Source organism: Cryptotermes secundus, unplaced genomic scaffold (assembly GCF_002891405.2).
Source record: "Cryptotermes secundus unplaced genomic scaffold, Csec_1.0 scaffold60, whole genome shotgun sequence".
Lineage (NCBI taxonomy): Eukaryota > Metazoa > Arthropoda > Insecta > Blattodea > Kalotermitidae > Cryptotermes > Cryptotermes secundus.
The window spans coordinates 1,114,537-1,137,436 of NW_019731568.1; the positions used below are offsets into that span (position 1 = coordinate 1,114,537).

The window sequence follows — 22,900 nt, forward strand, 5'->3', positions numbered from 1 at the left end:
ATTATTGGAACATATCAATACATTGGTGTTGTTGACTGCTACACGAACCGGTGAGATAGGTAGCGCCACAAGTGGGTCAGCTGACGTCACTGTCCATCCAAAGAACAGGTTCATGTAACACTTTATAACCTTGCGTGACAGGTTGTCTCGTAAATTAGTGAGATATCCCTCCTTCCAATCCGATGACATTTATTTATTTAGTTCTGTAATTCCTTTTGAAATTTCAACCGGAAAACTTACTTTGGCGTTTTCTTCGCTGTACACGTCATCTGTGAGCATAAGCAAACAAGTAATGTAAACAGACGTACATCAAACTGGCTTTTATGTACATACAGACACACACCTACACACACCTCCCGCCACACCTCCCCCCCACACACACATATCGTAACGTGTATACCCATTGCTAGGCAACGGGTCGCTAAACATATCCTCGCGGGCACAAATACGCAGGGAACACTAGAATTTCCGTTTTTATGTAACGACAACGCAACACACCTCTATAACAATACAGGAATTACTAGGCTGCGGTCTTCTCAATGTGCTTTCTGTGCCAGGTCAGTGCTGAAGTTTTTTAAAGGGGACAACGAAGGTAGTTTGCAGTCATAGAACGAGAAACAGAATGGAGGCCTCGGGGGTGAAGGAACAAGGGTTTGGCTGAAGATTGATCATGAGTTGTTTTATTCGACTGGATTGTAATAGAAGTGCCAATAAATCCCTTCGTCTAATCCAGAACCCAGTGCTATTAGTCATGCAATCACCGTGTATGTGACAATTATACATACATACACAATACATAATTGTATGTGTGTGTGAGGACCTTTGACGATTAATGCCATCTACGAGGGTCGTACTGAAAGTCATAAGCAACAATGTTTTGTAAAGTAACATGCTTTATTATTGAGAATTAAATACACCACCTCAATCTACAGACCTTTCTTTATTTTTCCACATAATCGCCAATTCTTTGTACACATTTCTCCCAGCGTTCTGGGAGTTTGAAAATTCCCCTTCTGTAAAATTCCGTTCCAGCCATCCGAAGACACTGACGCACTGCTTTATGAATTGCCTCCCTTGTCTCAAAACGTTGTCTACGCAGCTGATCCTTCACAAATCCGAAAAAGATGGTAGTCGGAGGGTGCCAGTTCAGGGCTATAGGAGGGGTGTGGAAGAACTTCCCACCCCATCTTTGCAATTGCTTCCAATGTGACGCGAGCGGCGTGCAGCGTCTGGACATAACGAGTAACATTGATGGTTTGCCCACGTTCCAGGAATTCGGCCAGAATAAACCCCTCTGCATCCCAGAAGACTGTGCCCATCACCTTCGCAGCTGATGGCACTGTCTTTGCCTTCTTTTTTGATGGAGAATGCAAATGGTGCCATTCCATACACTGCCGTTCCGTTTCGTTTCAGGCTCGAAATGGTGAAACCAGCTTTCGTCACTTGTCACAATAGAGAGCAAAAAATCATCGCCTTTCTGTCGATATCTCTGCAGCAGTTCTGAGGTGATGGTTTTTCGCTGACCTCCGTGGTCTTCGTTCAATAACCGCGGGACCCAACGTGCACAAAGTTTCCTATAGCCCAAGCTTTCAATCATCTTCTGCACTGCTCTGTGCCCTATTCCAAGTTTTCGGGCTATTGTGTCCACAGTCATACGCCTCTCATCTTGAATGATGCCATCCACTCTTTCCTTGTTGCGTTCAGTTGAGGCTGTTGGAGGACGAACGTTCCGAGGCTCATCTTCGATGCTGGTGTTCGCATCTTTAAAATGTTTCACCCATCTTCGAACACTGCTCGCACTATGCACACACTTCCATAAGCACGCTGAAGTCTCTGGTGAATTTCTGCAGCAGGGATTTCCTCTTTCACAAGAAATTCGATGACAGCACACTGGCGAAACGACATAAGGTTGTCGGCCATTTTGTTAGGAGTGATACTGGTCACGTGATTCAAGCTATTCACGTTACAAGACACTCAAGGTTAACACAACAGCTGGTTCTACTTACCATCATACTCTCTTTGGTCTGCTGTCTCCAGGTTGCATGCAAAAGAAGTTGCTCATGACTTTCGGTATGATCTACGTATTAGACACTAAGAGTAAATATTCCTTCTTTGAGTGCCAATGACCATATATAAGAGAAGCTGGCTTTCATGCACAAGATATGCTTATATAAATAATTATTTCTTCATTCATTTGTATGGATAATCTTTGGTCGCCTTCGCAACCCTATCCACTGAAATCGCTTCGTCCCTGCCTCCCTCCCTCTTTCAATCATTCTGTTTATGTGCATAGAACAACTCTAGAACCCCCGAACAGATTTTAGAGAATTTTGCTGTTCATTTTCTTTCTCATGTTTGGCATCGTGTTGTGTATGTCACTAATATGTAAATATGTCCGTCGATCATGAGATTTTATTGTTTATAAGCACCTGATGATCTTAAAGAACCGACATATATGGTGTGAATATATTGCATTGATTTTATCGGTCATTTATTGAAAATATAAAATTTTGTGATCGAAGAAAGTATTTTACATATTGCTGCTGATGACTTTAACTAAAACGTGTCGACGCTTTCCAGTTTGGATACACACTGGACAGAAAAAAGGTCATTTTAAATGGATCCTACTCGAGTTCCTGGAGCGTGACACGTTATTGCCTACAAAGCGAAGAAAGTTTCAAACAAAGTTTGTAGACGGATATTACAATGTATATGTATGACCATACATTTTCCCAACGGCTACAGCTTTAGGGATAATTAAAAAAATTATGAATCTACACTTACGTACATTTCCTAAGTTCTATATGCAATTATCAACAACGGCCTTCTGGATATCACTCATGGAGCTGAGCCCTTCTTGAGAAGCCGCCAATTGTGCAGCTACTCAAGAACTTCACAGCATTTTATGGAACCCGAAAGTTCATTACCTTGTCCACAAGAGCTCTCCAATGGTCCATTTCTTGAACCAGATCAATACAATCCATACCATCCAATCGTATCTCTCTATGATCCATTTTAATATTGTCCACCTAATTATGGTCTTCCGAATATACCAGAAGAAAGAATACAGAATTCTCGAAAGCAACTGAAATGAACAGCGTTACATATGAGAAAAAATATATGGCCTTTATTCAAGTTAAGCTTCATTAAAATGAATTCTTTTATTCTTTTAACGGAGTTTTCCTTTGCAGTACTACTTTGATGTTCCACTTCTCGTCAATTTGATTATGTTTCAGGTAGGGTTGAACGGTTGTTTGTGAATTTAATATCTGTTTATTAAAATGGACGAGCTCGTCGTTGTTATAATTATTCGGTTTAAAATAAAACAATTCCGGCATTAGAGAACATAACTTCCGGTTTTCGCATTAGCTACTCCTCTCTTGTAAGCAACTGAAGAACATGGATGAAGCTGACTCATCATCTTCTTGTTACAATTACGTGCAACTTAAGCTCGATGGTCTCTATATCTTTTTTTTTAATGATAGTGGGGTGGGACTAAGTTCCTTGTACTGCGGCCACTTCGGCCTATTGTACCAGCCCCAGATGATAGGTGAGGGTGATTGTGGAGCAATTGGTGGAATGAAGATTGGCAGGGGAAACCGAAGTACTCGGAGAAAACCTGCCCCAGCTCCACTTTGTCCACCACAAATCCAACTTGACCAGACCAGGGATGGAACCCGGGCCGCCGTAGTGGAAAGTCAGCGACTAACCTCTTGAGCTATGGTGCGGCCTTCTCTATATCCTTCATTGGGGTTATACTTAGACACAAGTAGATCTTTGCCATGTATTTATTTATTTATATATTTAATATAATTTATTACTTTTCACCTAGTGTAATTTCCAATTTACCAACGATAAAGATTAGTAATTAGATTGTCTGTTTACATTATAGTCTTCTTAGTTGTAACACAGTGTAGGTTACCGACGTTTCAGAGGACCAAATATTTTTTCTATTATATAGCCAGTTGCAAGGAAAAAGTTCGTGTTCCCTAAGGAATGGGTCAAGAAAATGAACTGTATTAGATCAATATTAATCTGAAACGTCAGCATCAGCCTAAAAGACTACAGATCTTATGACTGCAGTCATTATTGTCATGAAAATGTCAAAACTGATACAAATATTTTCTGTTGTTTTGTATGACTGTGGTACATTATATTCTAATCTGAGGAAACACACAAATTACAAGGAATTAATTTTATTAACGAAGTGGCATTACAAATATTTAGACGCAAAATGAATTAAATAAGAATAAAACTTGAGATATTTCATAATGATGAGATTCGTGATTCATAGAAGCTACGTGTTCATGGATGTGAAATCAAGGAGGTTATGGCATCTGCATTCAGACTTTAACATCAAAATTTCTGTATGCATATCTGATTTCTCCCGTAGTACTACCAGCCCACCCATACGATTTTATGATTTTTTTACCATAAAGTTATTTGATTACTTAGCTCTTAATTGTGTACACCGTCCTTCAGTTTGGCTCCTCGTATTCCAGTTAGAGCAGACTTGTAAGATGTGTATGGATGGTGAACTGAGTCGAATTTCAAAGGAATTTCAATTTAAGATACTACCAATGTTCCAACATACATACGAAATGCGTGAGAGAACGTTGGAAACTTACCGTCATATCTGGAAGATCATCAGAATTCGAATATGAAGCAGAAATACTACCGACTGAAAACAACATTCTCTGTTGGGGACTAGGACCGGAGTGAACAATTCTGGACTTGTCGAAAAATGATTAATAGCAGGAGAGAGACAGCATAACCCCCGAGGTTTTCAGTTTCATTGACATTGTCTCGCGGACTTTGCATCTCGGATCAAGAAAATGTGCAAAATACGCAGGTCTCTAGAGCAATTTCCTGAAGACAGAGGCAACAACAGGAGGTTCATGTAGAGACAGGTGTAACTAAACGAGTAATTCCTAACCTTCAAAAATTTCCACCGAAAATATAATTCATTTGAATGAGCTCAAAGGCACTGACTGTATTTGTTACTGATACTGTCTTACAGAACCGGGGTAGCGTAGTTGGCATAGCGACTTGCTACGGGCTGGACGACCGAGTGGTCGGTGTTCGAGTCCCGGCAATTTCAAGAATTTTATCTTCTCAACAGCATCCAGACCGGCCCTGGAACCCACCCAGTCTCATATTCAATGGGTACCGAGGATAAAGAGGCTGGGGCGTGAAACTCACCACTCACCCACAGCTAGTGCCGAGGTCAAGAAAATATGGAACCATACATCCACTCCCCAACTTTATCTTTTACTTACCTTTTACTTACCAAAGTCAACTTTACATTTTTATTAACTTACAAGGGACAAATTTCAGTTTTACCAAATATTCAAATCACTATTCCCCCGATTATAACAGGACCTTAAAGAGTCTTTACCGTAATACTAGAACCTGAACCATCCTGACTGAGGTCTTCCTAATGCCTTCTGGCTCTAATGAAGCAGAAACAAAGACGTCTGTTCCATACTTAACCATATCCGGGAATTAAAAATGATGTAATGCAAAACCACAACTCTCTGGCAGAAGCAAAAGTCTGGACTAGGGCCCCAGAAGGGGCTTGATACCAAGACTGACTGGCCGACTGACCGTTGGTCGTAATGAGACTTTGGCTTTGAACTTGGCCAGTCGCCGTCAGTAGCAGTGAAGGCCAGTGAGCAGGCAGTGATGGCCAGTGTTGCCATGATCTACAGCAATGAGTTGTGACATGGTAGCAAGCCGGCAACGATGTAAGCACGAGAGCAGAAGAACCTCCATTTTTCGGAACCGTAATCTAGCTCAGTCTACAGAAGTCCGTTACTTAGCAACGCATGGTGAAGACGTAGAAGACTTTATGTGTGCTGCAACACAGGGAACTGTAGAATGTGCCGATCCGTGAAATTGTTATGCCTATATGTAGTTGCGAGTTATAAATCTTTAATAAATCCAACGACCAATTAACCCCATGTAATCACTAACACCTGACAGCACAAATAATTCAGATTGTTATTAAAGGACCAAGTTTAGCAAAATGAAATTAAGGGTAAATCAATTTTAAGCTGGACAGTAACGATAATAATAAAAATATTAAAGAATATAGTCTATTACTAAATTGCCACATGCCTCCGTTTTGTCCCTCGCCTCATACGTCAATAGCTAGAGAAGCAGAGACACAGAAGACAGAGGAATGAATAGCTCTTTCACAAGAAAGCTTACACGTTTCTATCTCTTAAAGGAGCTACAAAAACAGCCATGAACGCCACTGGAATGGATAATGAATATCATAAACATATTCAGCAAATCGCTTAGTGTGAACGTTAGCAAGATTCATGAAAATTTCACGAAGTAACAGCGGGGAGGTTGAGAGCAGTCTAACACATCATCGTAACTATAAAACGTCAAGGCAACTTGATAAATTGAACCCAAGTTAACAGACGGGGGGGGGGAGGACTAGTCTTGCAACTTTACGATCGCGTTGAGATGAGATGAATTCATTTTGGCCATGTTTCATGCAAACATGCACAATCTGACAGTTGAACCACGCGTTGGTTGTGTAAGCAATTGAAACTATTTTTTGTTACTTATCCTTTCACTGCAAGTAACAAACGAATACTCATTTACAAATGGTAATTTTCTCTGTCCAACAAACGCAAGTATATGACGTGACTTATTTTTACGTAATTCCTGTACAAAAACCTAATAGGGCAAGATGTTATTTTAATATTTTTGCAGACTTTGGACTGCATGCGCTGAATGGTGATACGACTGATGCATCAGAAAGTACTGAAAGGCAGCGATCTTGACCTAATGGAGATACTAGCTCGGAAATTACCTGGAGGGGTTGAGGAAAATGTTGAAATATATCAGTCAACATAGCCGGTACTACGACCGAGATTCGAACGAGTACTTGTCGGATACAACTGTTATAGCTACATCAGCTTGACTGGTGGTACTTCATTAGTCCGAGCAGAGTAGATCCCCAATAGTAAAGTGCGAAGCAGGGCCGCGCCATAGCTCAAGCGGTTAGTCCCTGGCTTCCCATCGCGGTGGCCCGGGTTCGATCCTGGGTCTGGTGAAGTGGGGTTTGTGGTGGACAAAGTGGCGCTGGGGCAGGTTTTCTCCGAATACTTCGGTTTCCCCTGCCAATCTTCATTCCACCAGTTGCTCCACAATCACCCTCACCTATCATCTGGGACTGTTACAATTGGCCAGGTGTGTCCGGAGTACAAGGGACTTAGTCCCACCCCACTAGCAATATAAAAATGTGCGAAGTAAAGTGTACTTAAATATTGATATGTTAAATTGAATAAATATTTTATTAAGAGTCAGTTGTTCATTTTTGAGCTGTGTCTGCATACGTGTAGTAAATATATGTCAATATGTCATGTCTTTTTGAAGTATTTTGCAGGAAAGGGAGTGAAGGTGTACCTGTTTTTAAGGACAGCGCCATTAAGACGTAAGTGTGAACTGGACAATATTTCTCCGGATATTGTTAATCCCGGTAATGGAAGTGAACGGTTACTTCCAAACTCCGGCCGCTTTACTCTTGCGAACAGCCCTCTGTGTCTATTACATAGAAGAGAGCGTGAATGTCGTGGCCGGTCTGACGCGATGGCGAGACATCCCCGCCTAAAAGACTCAAGCCTGTGGGAAGTCACTGTTTCTTCTGAGCTATCCTTTAATATTTATTGAAAGTACCGTAATTTCCCAATTATAAAGTTCAATATGTTTATCAGAAGACAAAATCAGTTATTGTCTCTCATATCGTGGCTGAAGTTTCTCTGACACAAAACACTTTCAAGACACGAATAAAGAATCTTATGAATGTATGATCAAACTGAAAGTTTATATTTGAAAACGTTATACCCGGCGAGAATGTTAGCTAGAATATAATGAAACTGGTTTTACTGTCATAACTCTATACTGATATGGAGGAGAGACACTTTGAGAAGGGAGATCAGTTTTAAAGGATTCCTTGCAAGATCCGTGGGTTTCCATTAGAGCTCTTTTCTCTCATTTTCACCGTCTGCAACTTATTTTCGCATGCCAAGCTTCACTCTCGATAATTCTGCTGGATATCCCTCCACCCGCACTCGCTGACATCGGAAGGCAACTAGTTATTCAGTGCTCGGTTACTCTGCAACCGGATTTCTTCAAGATGTCACAATTTTGAGGCTAATATTTTGATCGATTCACTGATTCCTTCATTTAAGCCTTTCATTCTAGTTTTATTCAAGTAGTACTCGCTTTTATTTCTTCCTTCCCTGCACCAGTACTGCTGATAGTAACTGCTAGGTTTTTTACAATAATTCTCGGAGGAGCGAGGATTATTCGAAAAGCAATAAAAATGAATTCAGAATGCAGAGAACTGAAAGTGTTGGTGCAACGTCACAGCTCAAGATTCATATTCGGGAGGTGCTCCTCTCCAATTTCGCCCTTGACACCGGATTTTTTTTTCCTGGTTTTCTTATCTTTCTCCAGTCCCTCCAAGTAATACTTGGATCGTACCTTGATGAGGCCTATACGTTTTCCTTCAATCTTTTCTACTCGTAAGTCGACAGACAATCTACCTTTCGACGCTATCTACGTACTGACAGCGTCGCAAAGTAGCCCACAAGAGAGAAATGTTTGCATAAAAGTACAAGTGCTTATATATATATATGCGCAATTCCTTTACACACGACAAACATGCTGCGGAGGCAGGCGTATCGAAGCGCGCTTGTCCGTCCATATTAATTCAGGTCACTAATATTGCAACTGAAATAAGCTTATGCAGAGATGTCTCTGCTGGTATGCTTGTATTTGTCGGCCTTCTGAAAAGCAGGCAAAGCAAAGGAAGGTGAGGGTAAACCAGCTCGTGTATCAAACGAATGTAGAAATTCGAGGTCGATATTATAACACTCGGAAGAACACGGGTTTGAAGCTTGGTCTATAGACCAACTGCTTGGGATAAATCTTTTCGTGGTTTGTTCAGGGAAATCTTGAGGCAATGTAATAAAACTTGTATTAAAAAATCCATTATTATCTCTTCTACATAATTTTCTCCGTCAGTGCATTATTTATGTCTCAGGTATATTTTGATGCTATTCTCACTTCATTCCTCGCTCTACAACAATTAAATTCTTATGTAATCACAATTCTCGTCTCTAGTCTGTTCCATCTCCTCCCAGAGCTTCTCATCAGCACGTTTTTTTATGCATACTATGGAGGCCGGGCCACTACCCCCCATTTATTAATTAGTTTAATCCATGGGTTCCCTGAACGCCGTGAGAGAATGATATCACGTGGGCAATTTCGCCCTGAGACCAGCTCGCCTGACAAATGTCTCGTGGTCTTGCTTATTCGCTCTTGGCCAGTGTTTCGATAGCACTTCCCGCTGGGCAATGATCCCATTTCTTCGATATACAATTCAGATCCCTCCTTCATAATTCACACAAACATTCGAATCTACATAACCAGTGCAATTCAAAATAAGGTTTAAATAATCGAAGAATTCATGAATTGCAAATTATGTGACAATTTTCTCGTTCAGCGGGGCGCATATATCCGTTCCCTTAAGTTTTAACTCATTTTTGAATATGACGTTACGTTCCTCATTGGGTCGACAGTATGACCTTCTCAAAACTATTACTGGCTCATGTAGCATGAATTTTTTTCTGTGAAATGCATAAAATAAGTGCATAATGGCATTTGTAATATGATTTATTTGAAGACTCTATTAGTAGCTCATACTCTATTGCGCCAGAAGTTAAGAGTGATTACTCAGCAATAAAGTAAAATGAATTTGATATGAACTGGCTATCAGGCGAAAACTCCCAACTGTCAATGGCAAATAAACTCCTAATCTACAAAACCATATTAAAACCCATCTGGACATATGGGATTGAACTGTGGGGATGCAGTAAACCCTCAAATACGAAAGTTTTACAAACGTTCCAGTCAAAAATGCTACGCTCAATAACAGACGCCCCATGGTTCTTATCCAATCAAACCCTTCATGCAGATCTCGGAAGACCCTTCATAAAGGAAGTCATCGACAAAGAAGCCACCAAATACAGAGATCGCATCGTAGACCACGACAACCATCTAATAAATGAACTCGCCGCTCAACCCCTGGCGAACAGAAGACTCCAACGTCTTTGGCCGGAAGACCTAATCTAGGAGACGCGTGAAGACCATCAGTCTCTAAAGACCATCAGAACTCTAAACTTACTGGTATCGTCGAAGCTGGAATTTTATAACTTGCACGCGGACTCAATAGAGAATGCCATGTCGAAGGGTTAACTTCGGCCGCTCCTATGCAAAAGCTGCCTCCAACAATTCGTGTGTAACGGTGGAAACTCCACTATTAGGAATTGCTAGCGTTCTGATTGTAGCGCTGTAGCGGGAACGTAGCTCGTTGATCAACCGTTCCGGCTTCCTGGCGGCACGCCACAATATTATTTTTTTCTTATTTTAGTGTTTTCGTCCCGTTCTACACTACTACAGAGTAATATGTAAATATGAATTGTTTTGCAACTGTAAATTTTTAATAAACTACTCTTATTTCCTTACGAACTTGTTTAATATTCTCCCTTGCAGGGATCGCACTCCTAACGAATTATTTTCTTATAAGAGTTTATAACCAAATATTTGTACATATTAATGTTGTGTGCTAATCATATATAAGCTTGCTTAACTTGTTACATCTTCAGTCACAAAATGTGTATACAAATAATAAAAGATCTTTCATATATAATTTTAAATGGTAAGTAAAGTGAAAATATTTATTTTCTTCTTCTGTAAGGTAAGAGAGGATTCTGACGTCATAACATCTGGTGTAAATCTGTGTACCTCTCCTCTCAATAAGTTTCTAACCATCTAAAGTGTTTAAATGAAACTTCTCACGAACCGTTAGAGACAACAATACTTGTGCATTTTTAATTGTCTAGCGTAAATAATAACAAGGCTACCGAACGACCTTCCGAGAAATGAATGACAATGCTTCGACTTATTGCAGGACTCCAAAATTTATTTGACATTAAACGCTTGAAAATTTGCTATTTTTCGCTACTATACTTTTAGAATATAAAAAAGAACATAATGATTTTCACCTGAAAATATAATCTAATATTGAACCGTTACCAGATTGAATAACACTACTTCATACGGGGACGTTGCAAACATAGACAACTTAATAGTGCCTTTCAAAATATTTTGTATAACGCAAAAGTTTAGAATCATGGTTACGGTGCAAAAGCCTTATGTAATTTTTGACAATTTTAAGTTAATTGAAAATTATAATACTCGCAGCCTTGGAAATCGGTAATTCTTGGTTACCTCTGTCTATAGGTCAGAATATCTGAAGACCTGTTGGTAACAATTACATTTGATCCTGGTGGCAAAGCCACGGGGAAACGTCCACTACGAGGAACTAGAGGCAGGTGGGAGGAAAAATAAAAATTGATCTCAGAGAGAAGAGGGGGGTGTTACGGACTAGATTTACCTGTCTCAGGATAGGGACCAGTGGATGACTCTTGTTAATACGGTTATGACCATCGGGTTTCATAAAATGTTGGAAAATTCTTCGATAGCTGAGCGACTGGCGGCTTGTCAAGTAGGTCTCAACTTCATGGAGTTAGTTTAACCATAATCTATTTCTTTACACTTGTGGGCAAAGTAATGTGGGTTTTGTAGCGCTCAGCAGCTTCTATTTCAGTCTTCTCTTAGTATACCGTAATAAGGACTAGCGTCATTATCGGTCAGTATGGAAACAACAATCAGCAAAGTTCATCAGCACGAAGAGTTCTGTATTAGTTTCTGCTTTCGACATTTCCCCAGGAAGTTAGGAACCACGACTTATATTACAATGTCAATATCACGTAACCTATTTCACCATGAAGTTTCAATGCACCAACTTCCTATAGAAAATGACCTGTCGAGATCATGAGTTACGCTACAACATCGCCTTGCATATACTGTAACTTCTCTGGCAGATGTGAGAGGCGGGATAGTCTACACCTCAGGCGTTTGTCGATATTTTGAACTAGGCCAGCAGTGAAAAGGAACGGGAATTACAAACTGTCAAGAAAATCTAATTACTGAATAGGATAGAAAGGTAAACTCTGAATATTCTGAGAGCCCTATTAAGCGTTTGTTAGTCACAAAAAAGAGCTTCAAGTATGCCTTCACTGTTCGGAATTTTACTGTAGAGTTTTGCCGTAAAAGGAGTTTGATTTATGTCACTTCCACATGAAGAACGGCCCTCGAATCTATATCTCGTTCAGCTTTATGGACAGTTAAAGGCAAAAATACACGGTATGTAGAGTTGACGGCTAATTCCTTTATGCCTATGAGCACTAAAGTAAATTATTTCTGGGATATGGCGCCGTGTGGCTGCAGACACTTGCTCATGCTGGTTCCTCGCTCGCGGATTTTCTATTCTGAAGACGGTAGCGATACTTTACTCCGAAACGTCGGTTCACACAAGATCTACACTGGGCCATATCCCGTAAGACGGCATTCTTCATAGTCACCGCCGTGAAAAATTTAAATCTTACATTATTTCAATATTTTCCATTTGCGTTCACGATATTTTAGTGCAGTTTTTTAGCTTATCTGATAAAGATATTAAGTGAATTATTATCTCACCTGAACAATGTGTTCAAGAGTTATTCAGTTTAGAAACACAAAGTTTTCGGTATAAAATATGACACTTTCACAGATGTGGTAATTAAGATCTCTATCTTCTGGGAATAACAGTATGTAGTAAGCTGAATGTCAAACGACGTTTCAGAGGAATATATCGCCTCAATTTTCACGTTTGAAGAATAGTTCAAACAAAAAAGGCACATGAAGCAGGCAGCAAGCAAGTCCGATTTCTTGCTTGGCTTATTTCTTTGCGCTGAATATTGGGACGATTTATTATTCCGAAACGTAGGTTGACTTTCAGCGAGCTACATGTCGCCATATTCCACAAGATAGAACTCTTCGAATTGTGCAGTCCCGTATATTTCCAGTGCCAACCCGAGCAGGTTTTTATGGCGGGGACATTCTAGACGAGTTTCCGCCCTCCCTGATTGACGACTTCCTTAATTTCCTCGGTTATTTCCATTTAAGTTCCAGCAGAGTACACTAACACATACACCTAACTTCTCCTTCCAGACTCATACCTATTCATTGCTCATAATCATCTCGTCACCTTCTTCGGTCATATGTAAGCTGTGCAGATTTGACAGCTTAGTTAATCTCTTCATGATCTGTTTTCTTATACATCCTCTTCAATTTGAATACTTCAATGATAACTTTAATCTCTGTTGTTGGAGGAGCACGAATAGATAATTGTCATTATTACGAAATTGGGGGCGTGTTTCTCATTGATCTCGTTCGAAGTCGAATAAGTACAGGCCAGGAAACACTTTGCTCCTAAGCGAGACAGTCGCAACACGGAACAGTCTGTCATATTTCATTGCCCGTCTTAAGCTTCGACACCTATGTCTTCGTGAGCATCGTCCACTTCTCACTACATCCGTCAACTAATGAACCATAATTAACAATACTAATGACGCTTCTTTCATGATATTTCTCCCCAACTTGTTTTCTCTTATTGCTAATCAAACAAACTCTAGTGATCACCTCTGTACATGCATAGTTATAAAAGGCAAGTCTGTCACATTCTCAATATACAGAATACACGTAACGGTAGAGAGAGGCAATAAAGTCGACAAGCGTTTTTCTTTCGCTTCGCAAATAGTTCTATTTTTTTTTTTTACTTTACAAACTACTCAATATACATAAATAGAGTAATTAGTAAAAGGGATGGGTGTGTGTAATATTGAAGCAGGTATCTTCCTGCGCTGATTCTCTGGTGCTTATCTAATGAGATCCTCTGGCCACATTCTATTTAGTCTTCTTCCTATTGCTGGTTGGTTGAAGAGGTTTCATATTAGTTGGTTGTTGTTTTGAGTGGTCCGGTTTTTGTGTTTCTCCGCGTAGGCTCTGATGACTTCTGTTACATATGGTATGCTTAGATCACTGTGTCAGGTAGCGTTTGATACGTACCAGGGAGCATTAACTAGTTTTCTTAGCATTTTGGATTGGAACGTTAGGAGAATGTTTGTGTTGGAAGGTTTGCTGCATCCCCATAACTCAGACTGGTTTGATTATTGTTTTGTACAGGATTATTTTGTTTTCAAGAGATAGCTGTAATTTTTTGTCGATTANGTGATTGAGGCTAGCTCTTTCTTAGGGACCCAACAGAATAGGTGTTTTTCCCTCACCTGAGGACGGAAACAGATCCAGTTTCCGAAACGTCGTGTTTTTATTAGTTATCTTAAAACCAGGACGTTGGATAAAGTCCGAAAATCCAATATCCCTGTATGAGGGTGTTGTTGATACTAACTTGCAGGCAGACAGCTCTTCTTGTTGTAAATGTTATTTGGGGGAATTTTGCAGGATTTATTTTGATTTTCCATTGTTCCATCCAGTTTTGGAGTGAGTTGAAGTGTTGATGTAGTTTTGGGAGGCTGTATTTGGATCTTGGGCTGATGACATTATTGCTGTGTCATCGGCGAATTTTGCCATTAGCGTATTGTCTGTTAGTGGGACGTCAGCTGTAAAGATTAGGTACAGAAATGGGACCAAGACGCTGTCCTGTGGAACTCCTGCTCTTATTAGATGGTATGCGGGTAGTTCATCGTCGATTTTGTCTTGATAGTAACGTTCGTTCAAGTACGATTTTATAGTAAGATATAATTGTGCGGATAGGTTAATTTTTAGTTTATACAGCAATCCTGTGTGCCACACTTTGTCAAAAGTCTGCTGAATGTCGAGAAAGACCGAGGTACACGTTTTCTTTCCTTCGATACTTTCTTTTATTTTTTGACGATTCTGTGGCACCGTTGGATTGTGGAGTGATTTTCTCGACAGCCAAACTGGTGCCTAGGGATTATGTCATTAGTAGATGTTGTTTCTGCAAGTCTTTAAGGATGAGTCGTTCGAATACTTTAGATAATGTGGGCAGTAGGCTTATCGGTCTGTACGAACTGATTTCGGTTGGTGGCTTTCCGGGGTTGGGTATCATGATTGGGGCTACTTCCATTGCACAGGAAGGTAGCATAGTCGCATCATGCTGCTGTAAGTAGTTGTTAGTAGTACAGTGGCTTTTCGTGGGAGATTCTTTAGTAGAGCGCCTGTTATTAGATCGTATCCGGGTGCCTTTTGAGGGTTGAGCAGGTTTATTAAACTGCTGACCTCTGTTGGTTAAAAGGCATGTTCTAAAAATTACAACCGTTTTCATGTCACGCGCAATGTGTCTCGTTTATGAACACCGTTCCTAATTATCTGTCTTTGTTTTATGTATATAGAGACAAGGAAACGTTACGCGGCGTTCCTTTTCCCAGCATTTAAATATATCTGTTTGTGGATTCTGAACATTAGAAGTTATGATCTTAAGTTAATATAGAAATATGATAACTGGATGTGCTTCTCTCTCTCACAGAGAAATCTTAATCATGTTGGAAAGGATTACGTGTTTGGATGCCCTGCTGCAGGCAGTACTGTGTCCGTGGATAGGTGGCTCTTCTAGCTGTTGTAGTCGTCATAGTCAGCCGTCCTCATATTCGTGAAAAGCGCTTATTTAGAAGAGGTGTTCGGAAACTGCATTTTGTATTTTTCTTTTCAGTAATGGGTGTTATGATTTCATTTTATGACCACGAAGAGGAGCCCATAGACCTTAAATAGAAGAAAACGAAAGATTTCCTGAATTTCTTACCTGTAAACCGTTTAAATTAATGTGTATATGTTAGACTTTTGTCATTATAGTCACCTAAGATCATTTTCGCTTTCACATCGGTTATTGTAGAAAGGTAATATTGTGTCACGCATAATGGAATGGTACTCATAATACTGCCTCTAGAAGCTGGGTATAGCAGTATATAGAAGGGGTCGGTCAGAGTCTATTAAAAATCCGGCACTTTTCTGCATAGGCTGGGAGAAAACAAGTAAACTTGAATCATGACAGCCAATAACTGGTCCGAAATTCGAATCAGGTATCTCCCAATAAAAGGACCGGGCTTCAGTGATGCACCAGTTTTCTCAGTAATGTAAGCAGTAATGATAAAGGTATTGCTGCTGGAATATTGAAGCTTAGGTTTATTAAAGAATACCTTTCAGGTACTCAAGCGTTCTTCGTTACTATCTGTCTCCTCGTGTGTCTGTGTACTTGCCAAGCTCACCGGCGATTTCACTTCAATGTATTGATACCAGGAATTCTGTATCTCCTTGGACCGATATCCTCAGTGGGTACCCTATGAAACTGAACACTATATCTTAAATTATCAAGAGCTAAGACTCAATACAGGAGTGTGGGGATGTTCGTGTTTGGCAACTCATGGGTGTGTTCAGAAGCACGTCTTTCAAAACGGACAACTGACACAGAGAAGCAGATAGGAAAGTAACAATATGAAAGATCTTAAGGAAACAGGAACCTACAGACCTAGATCATTTTTATTTGCTATATCAATTGGTGATAATATAAGTTACGTATACTTACTTACTCATCTAGCTGAGGCCTTCTGGAGGAGCCGCCAATTCTGCAGCTACTCAAGAATTTCCCAGCATTTATGTAACCCGAAAGTTCTTTACCGTGTTCACAAGAGCCCTCCACTGGTCCATATCCTGAGCTAGATCAATCCAATCCATACCATCCAATCCTATCTCTCTAAGATCCATTTTAATATTGTCCACCAAATTAGCCTTGGTCTTCCCAGTGGTCTCTTTCCTTCTGGCTTTCCCACCAATATCCTACACGCATTCCTCGTCTCCTCCATTCGTGCTACACGCCCTGCCCAAGTAATATATGATAAATCGTACTTCAAATGGCATTTTGAAAATCACATTACCCATGTGCAATTCAATGTATGTGAACTATACAGGTTCACGGCAACATGCAGGAAGGTGGTTAAATGCAGGATGTTGGACGACCACTGTCACCCGACTAACTGGCAGTCGAAGCAGCTCTGGTTGAATCTTTACTGGATTCCCCAAGTCTGGACCATAAATAGACCTGGACGTATGTAGCATATGTGACTGGGTGGGCAGACAGCCAAATACTTTCCCCTTCCCCAACTCGCCAGCTGATCTTTGTGTATTAAAGGAGCACATTGGCATGCGGAGTGACAGACTGGAGGAGGGTAGGAGGGAGAGGGGAGAGCCAGACAGACCAAATTCGCAGCACAGATATACTCGTAAATTAGGAAGCTTAAAACACAGCCACCAGACAAACAGAAAGTCTTGCATCCCAAATTTCAAGACGTATTTAAACCTCAAAGCTTATTTGCTTTACACATTTCTACAAGTCTGGATACATCACGGTCGAAGGCATTATGAGGAATTTATTTCTTGGCGAGATCAATCCGGAAGTTGCAAAAATGTGCCCACTAGCTTCGCCATGAATGCTTGTCTGTTCGCATGTAATTAACTCGAGAAGACACTTCCCACTGGTTTCTTGTTTGTCTCATTCTTAGACCCTGAATACGGAGGTGAGATGTGGATAGTGGGTTCGAAACCCACTGGAGGCATGAATGTCTGTGTGCGTTTATTATTTGTTTATGTTGTTCTGTGTGTAGGTAGCGGCTTTACGACGGGCAGATCACGCGTTCAATAAGTCCTACTGTTTGTGTATGTGATGAATAAAGTGAAAAATCTGCCAAGGTGCAAAGGGCTGTAGAGCTACAGAGAGAGAGAGAGAGAGACAGAGAGAGACAGCGAGAGACAGAGAGAGAGAGCGAGAGAATTTTATATTAGAGACTCAGTGTGCTTCGTTTGTCGTAAGTCCTGAATTATTATCATTTAGTTACGCTCCAAGCTTCCTCCGGGAGGGATTTTAAGCCGTGTGTCCCGTGTCGTAGATTTACGGCACGTAAAAGAACCTCATGTCTCTAGAAGACCCCTGAGCTAAATTACAGGCCTTTCCCGTCCAAGTAGTCTCCAGTGCCTCTGGTGGATGGGGGAAGCATCAAGGTACCGAGGGCCGACCTCGTTGGCTCTACGGGGGCTGATGGTATGCACCGTTACCGGTAGGGTATGGCGACAGTAGTAATTAAAGGGGACGCAAAATGGACCAATAACTGGTCTAAGTGCATGGGGAACCCACCCCCTCTCATAATAGGAATACGAATACGTTCCAAGCTGAAAATGTTCATATAGTTCAGGAAGCAAAACAGTACGTAAGGAGGAGACGAACTGCAGGAAATGACGAAGAGAAGGATTAGTATGAAGGAGAAGGCATAGAAAGAAAACAAACTTGAGAAGGGAGGGCGATGAAATGAAAGAAATAGGAAGAGAAGTCGATAAACTGACCACTCACCTAAATCTTTATGTCCAGGTTTAGAGCTTCACCTCCACGCCCTATCATACCACGTGATGTCGTTGTTAGACACGGAAACAAACTTACTTTCTTATACTGGAGAGTCGTAACAAATTATCTGGAAACAAGAAGGGGAATCTTTATCCACTTGCAAGTGTAAATTCGCCTGAGACATTGTCACTATATTAAATTGCAGTTCAGAATGAATTAGAGGGGAATTAAGATTCTCGAGTTAATTCCGCATAAAGCTGAAATTGTACCGCCTGCTGCTACTTGCGGTTAGATAAGGAAGTTCTCATACTCACTCTCTCTCTCTCTCTCTCCTGCTCTGCAAACTGCTACCATGAATAAAATTTGATTAACGGCAATTTGAACAGGAGGAATGCAGAGCTGTGAATTAAGAACGGAACTTATCTCATTACTTGGCAAAAGAAATAAATTATCAAAATTATGACTCCACAGAAATATTTCGCCGGTATCCAACTAGTTTGCAAGATTGATTAATGTAATAAGTTCCTCACCAAAATTTCAAAATATAGATGTTTCTAGCGAGATAGCTGAGCCGTTAGGATCAAAAACTATTCTGCGTAACAACGTATTATGACAAAGATTGATCCGAGAGAAAGTTAATGATTCATTAACTGACTGACCGCCAGGCATATTGCCTAATTGATTGAAAGGTTGCTTGACTAAGTGCCTGAATATCTGATTGATAGATTGACGGGTTATTTCTCTACTTACCTGACTACCTAATTGGTTAAATGGCTGAATGCCTGACCATCGGATTCACTGAATGGTTAACTGATTAGCTACAGGCCGGATGAATCAATATATAATTCACTGAATAACTGGGTAGACAATCGCTTGCCTGCCTCACTGCCAGATTAACTGAATATCTAGCTAAATACCTGTTTGCGTGACTGAATGATTGGTTAATTGTGTGACTCGCAATGTGTTTAAATAGGAGGTTGGTTAATATCCTGATAGAATATTGAATAAATATCTAGACAAATACGAGATTGTCTGCACTTCTGATTGGCTATTTGCCTCTTTGCATGACTGGCTAATTACATCACTGATTGACTCATTGATTAAGTAATTACTGCTTGGCTAATAGTGTGACTAGTTGACTGACTACATAAACTTATGACTGATTACCTATTTTACTCCCTATCTCACAGACGTGTTTCATGTCTCTCTCATAATTCCTGGGCAGATTAAAGGAACATCATCTTAAATAGTCCATGACGAATAGCTCTTTAAAAGCACCATTCAAAACCATGATCTTACTTTTCATTGCACACATGCTTACAAGTATACATTTATACTTCATCGGAGTATGCGTATTATGAAAATGCCTCCTTTGTAGGTTTTTCTCATCATTCTTGTTTTTCATTTGCGTCAGTTATAAATCCAACCTTAAAAATATGATCTTCCCACATCAAGTCAAAATTACTTTCCTTATATTCAGTAAATATTTAAGTTATCTAAATATATGTGAAACAAAATACATGGAATATAGTTAAATATGTATTTTATATATTACTACAAAATTTTGTGTCACGGTCTGGTTCTGCTAATGTGGAAAATGTAGTTTTGTGCATCTTACAGGCACTGCACCGGACCGATACCAACCAGTATTAAATTCGTTGCACAGTTTTTGGTGAATTCTACGTGTTAATGCCAACGCTAATAATAATCAAATCAAATAATAATCAAATCAAAAGTCAGTCAGTCAGTGGTTTGTCGTTTTGGAAATCAAACACGATGTTGGACAGACACGATATCCACTCTTCGTACACAGAATGCATAATATAAGCCCAAATAATGGATAATTTACAATGGAACTGAGATATAAAATCTATTGACCTTTGTTGTTACTCTTTGTATGATTTATCAGTACTCTCTTTGAGGTATGATATCGCTTTGGGTTATATTTTGGTTCAAACAAAATTTCGGTTAAACCAAAAGACAGATGTTCATAGGGAGACAAATTTATTTTTCTATCTGTATAACGACATCGAAATGCACTGCATGTTGCATGTTTGCGGGGAATGAAGCATGCAAAAGGGGTTTAACATGTTACAGCTCGATGTGACGCTTCGCCATGTCAGTGATCTCCTGGCACGTGTAACCTACACCACGTTTATCGGAACATAAATATGTAGAAGTAATGAGGCTTGATATCATTAAAACACAACACAACCATGGCCGTGAAAGCGGGTTCGCAACTAAGCACCGGATAACATGAATTGTCGTAATGTCAACATGTACAAAATGCTTGAAAAGACTGCGGAAAAGGTAATTAAAAAAGAAAATGATATAATGCATGTGCTATACAGTAAAATTTTTGAGAAAATATTTGGTAATATCGTACGAATTTCCAGTTTATAGTTTGGATCAAAATAGATAAACGCACTGCCTATGCACTGTGCAATATATTGTCACGGTTTAGTGATTGTACACAGGATTTGGATTTATAATTGGTATTATGAAATCTTAAACGCGTAACTATGAGCAATTATAACTCTTTCACTAATTCATTCATTCGACTTCTCACTGCCGCACTCTCTAAGACTTCTCGGTTTGTTTTCACTAGCCGCTGCTCGGATACTAACTCTTCGCTAAACTACACACTTCACAATTCAGTAATCCTTGTCTAGTCCTCTCAGTTCTCTGTCTTCCTGTACCCGACATTGGGTAGAGGTTTTCGACAACTAGGACTCCTTTTTCTGCTTCCATGTTCAACGGCTCCTGTCCTCCGTCGCTAGCGACTTCCTCACAACAAAGTCAAAGTCAAAGTCACATTGCGACTGACGGTCAGTCAGTCAGTCAGTCAGTAATTCTTGGTGTCGAGTCCCATCTTGGGCTCATGACCAGATATTTATTACTGTTTGACAGTTACGGTCTTGTTTATGTGGGGCGCCCTCTCTGACGAGAGGACGGGTTTGTCTTTTGTATATGCTGCTCGTCCTTGCCAGTGCAGTCTTTCTTGAGTCTAAGTCCCTTGGGACTCGTGACCATATTTTACTGTCTCAGATTTGAGACTTCCCTTTTCGTCGCCTCCTACGACTCTCAGGGTCACGGTGGAGGTATTCGACCCCGCCTCCACATAGGGGTTCCTCACAACAGACGCCAAAAGGTTAGCAGTATATAACCTCGGCACGGACAACATAGAAAACACAACCTCTAGTAATGTCCTCATTTATTCCTTTCGGGTCTGTTTCCAAGGAAACGTGTTTATCAAGCCGTTATAACGCAACAGACAATAAAAACTTATCAAAATATTTTTATTTTCTAAAAGTTAATACTTCTGTTAACTCTAAACCTGTGTGTAGTGGAAAGGAAAGTCCCATAACTATGGGATGACGTCATCGTCAGAGTTTGCAGTGCGATTAAGGAGGGTCATGGTGTTGAGCTCTTTTCTCCTACCCTTAAGGTCATTCAATACGCTACCCCGAAATATGTCACCCTTTGCTTGAGAGCCGAGTTAGCCATCGAAGGTTTTGGATCGTTAACGTTGACAAACGAGCTGGATAGCATGTGATGAGCTTGCGTGTGAACAGACCCATGCAGACTAAACTCACACAGAAAACCGAGCGCACTTATTTTCACAATTGCTCAGTTAATTGAAATGTTCCTTCCTCTTGTTGTCCACCCGCAGAACATAACCGAGTGACGTCATATCCTCGCTTTATAATTCGCCGAGTTTATTTGCTTACCAACACATCACTGATGCACAGGATTGGTGATAATTTGGTTCCACAAACGGCGTCGGTTTCGATGATGCAATAGATATTCTGTAGGGCGTCCAGACTACTGACCCCTGCCACCCACATTTCGAATACAGAGTACGCGATGAAACGATGCTGAAACCTAGGACTCAGATGTTCCTTCCCAACAGCCACTAAAATCGTTCCGTTTGATTAGTAAAATACCGGAACTTAATATACCTCTTAAGAAATACATGGCGCATTCAACTTGAAGACTATGAAGTGAAGAAGAAGTTTGCACATTAGTTGTACATTGTACTTTGATAGGGACCGCAGTAGGAAAATCAAATATAACTTAATTTCCTATTGCCATCAATCATTCATTCATCAATGACTCTACAGCCCTTTGTTGGGCCCTGGCCTCTTTTTTGGTTTCGTGTTCTTTTTTACACAGTCAGTAGGACTCCTTGGACACGTGATCAGCCCGTCGCAAGGCCGCTGCCTTCACACAGGACAACACAAACACAGAATAAACGCACACACATGCTTTGAGTGGGATTTGAACCCATGATCCCAGATTTCGAGCTAGCGAAGACAGTTCATCGCCTACACCGCGGGGCCACTGTGATCGGCAATTTCATCCTTAGGAAATTAAATTTTCATACCTCTTTAATAATTGCCTCTCGGGAGTTTACTCTTCCGCAGAGGATAAAAGCCATGACATTTACTTGTGCGGTCAGACCCCCATATGCTGAGGAAGGTTCAGACATTCTGGAGACTTTCTATGTCTGCATAATTAGACAAGGGTGTAAGACATAGGCAGTCTCCAGAACTATAGACATTC

The 22,900-nt window shown here is 40.4% G+C and overlaps 1 protein-coding gene across 1 annotated transcript in view; it reads right to left on the reverse strand.

Moving 5' to 3' along the window:
- LOC111867047 (protein TANC2) overlaps positions 1-18,416 on the reverse strand; it is a 634,194-nt gene extending 615,778 nt beyond the window's left edge. Inside the window, exon 1 of the mRNA XM_023856516.2 lies at positions 18,344-18,416. The gene's annotated coding sequence lies outside the window, so the exon portion shown is untranslated. The remainder of the gene's footprint in view (positions 1-18,343) is intronic.
- Positions 18,417-22,900: the final 4,484 nt, after the last annotated feature.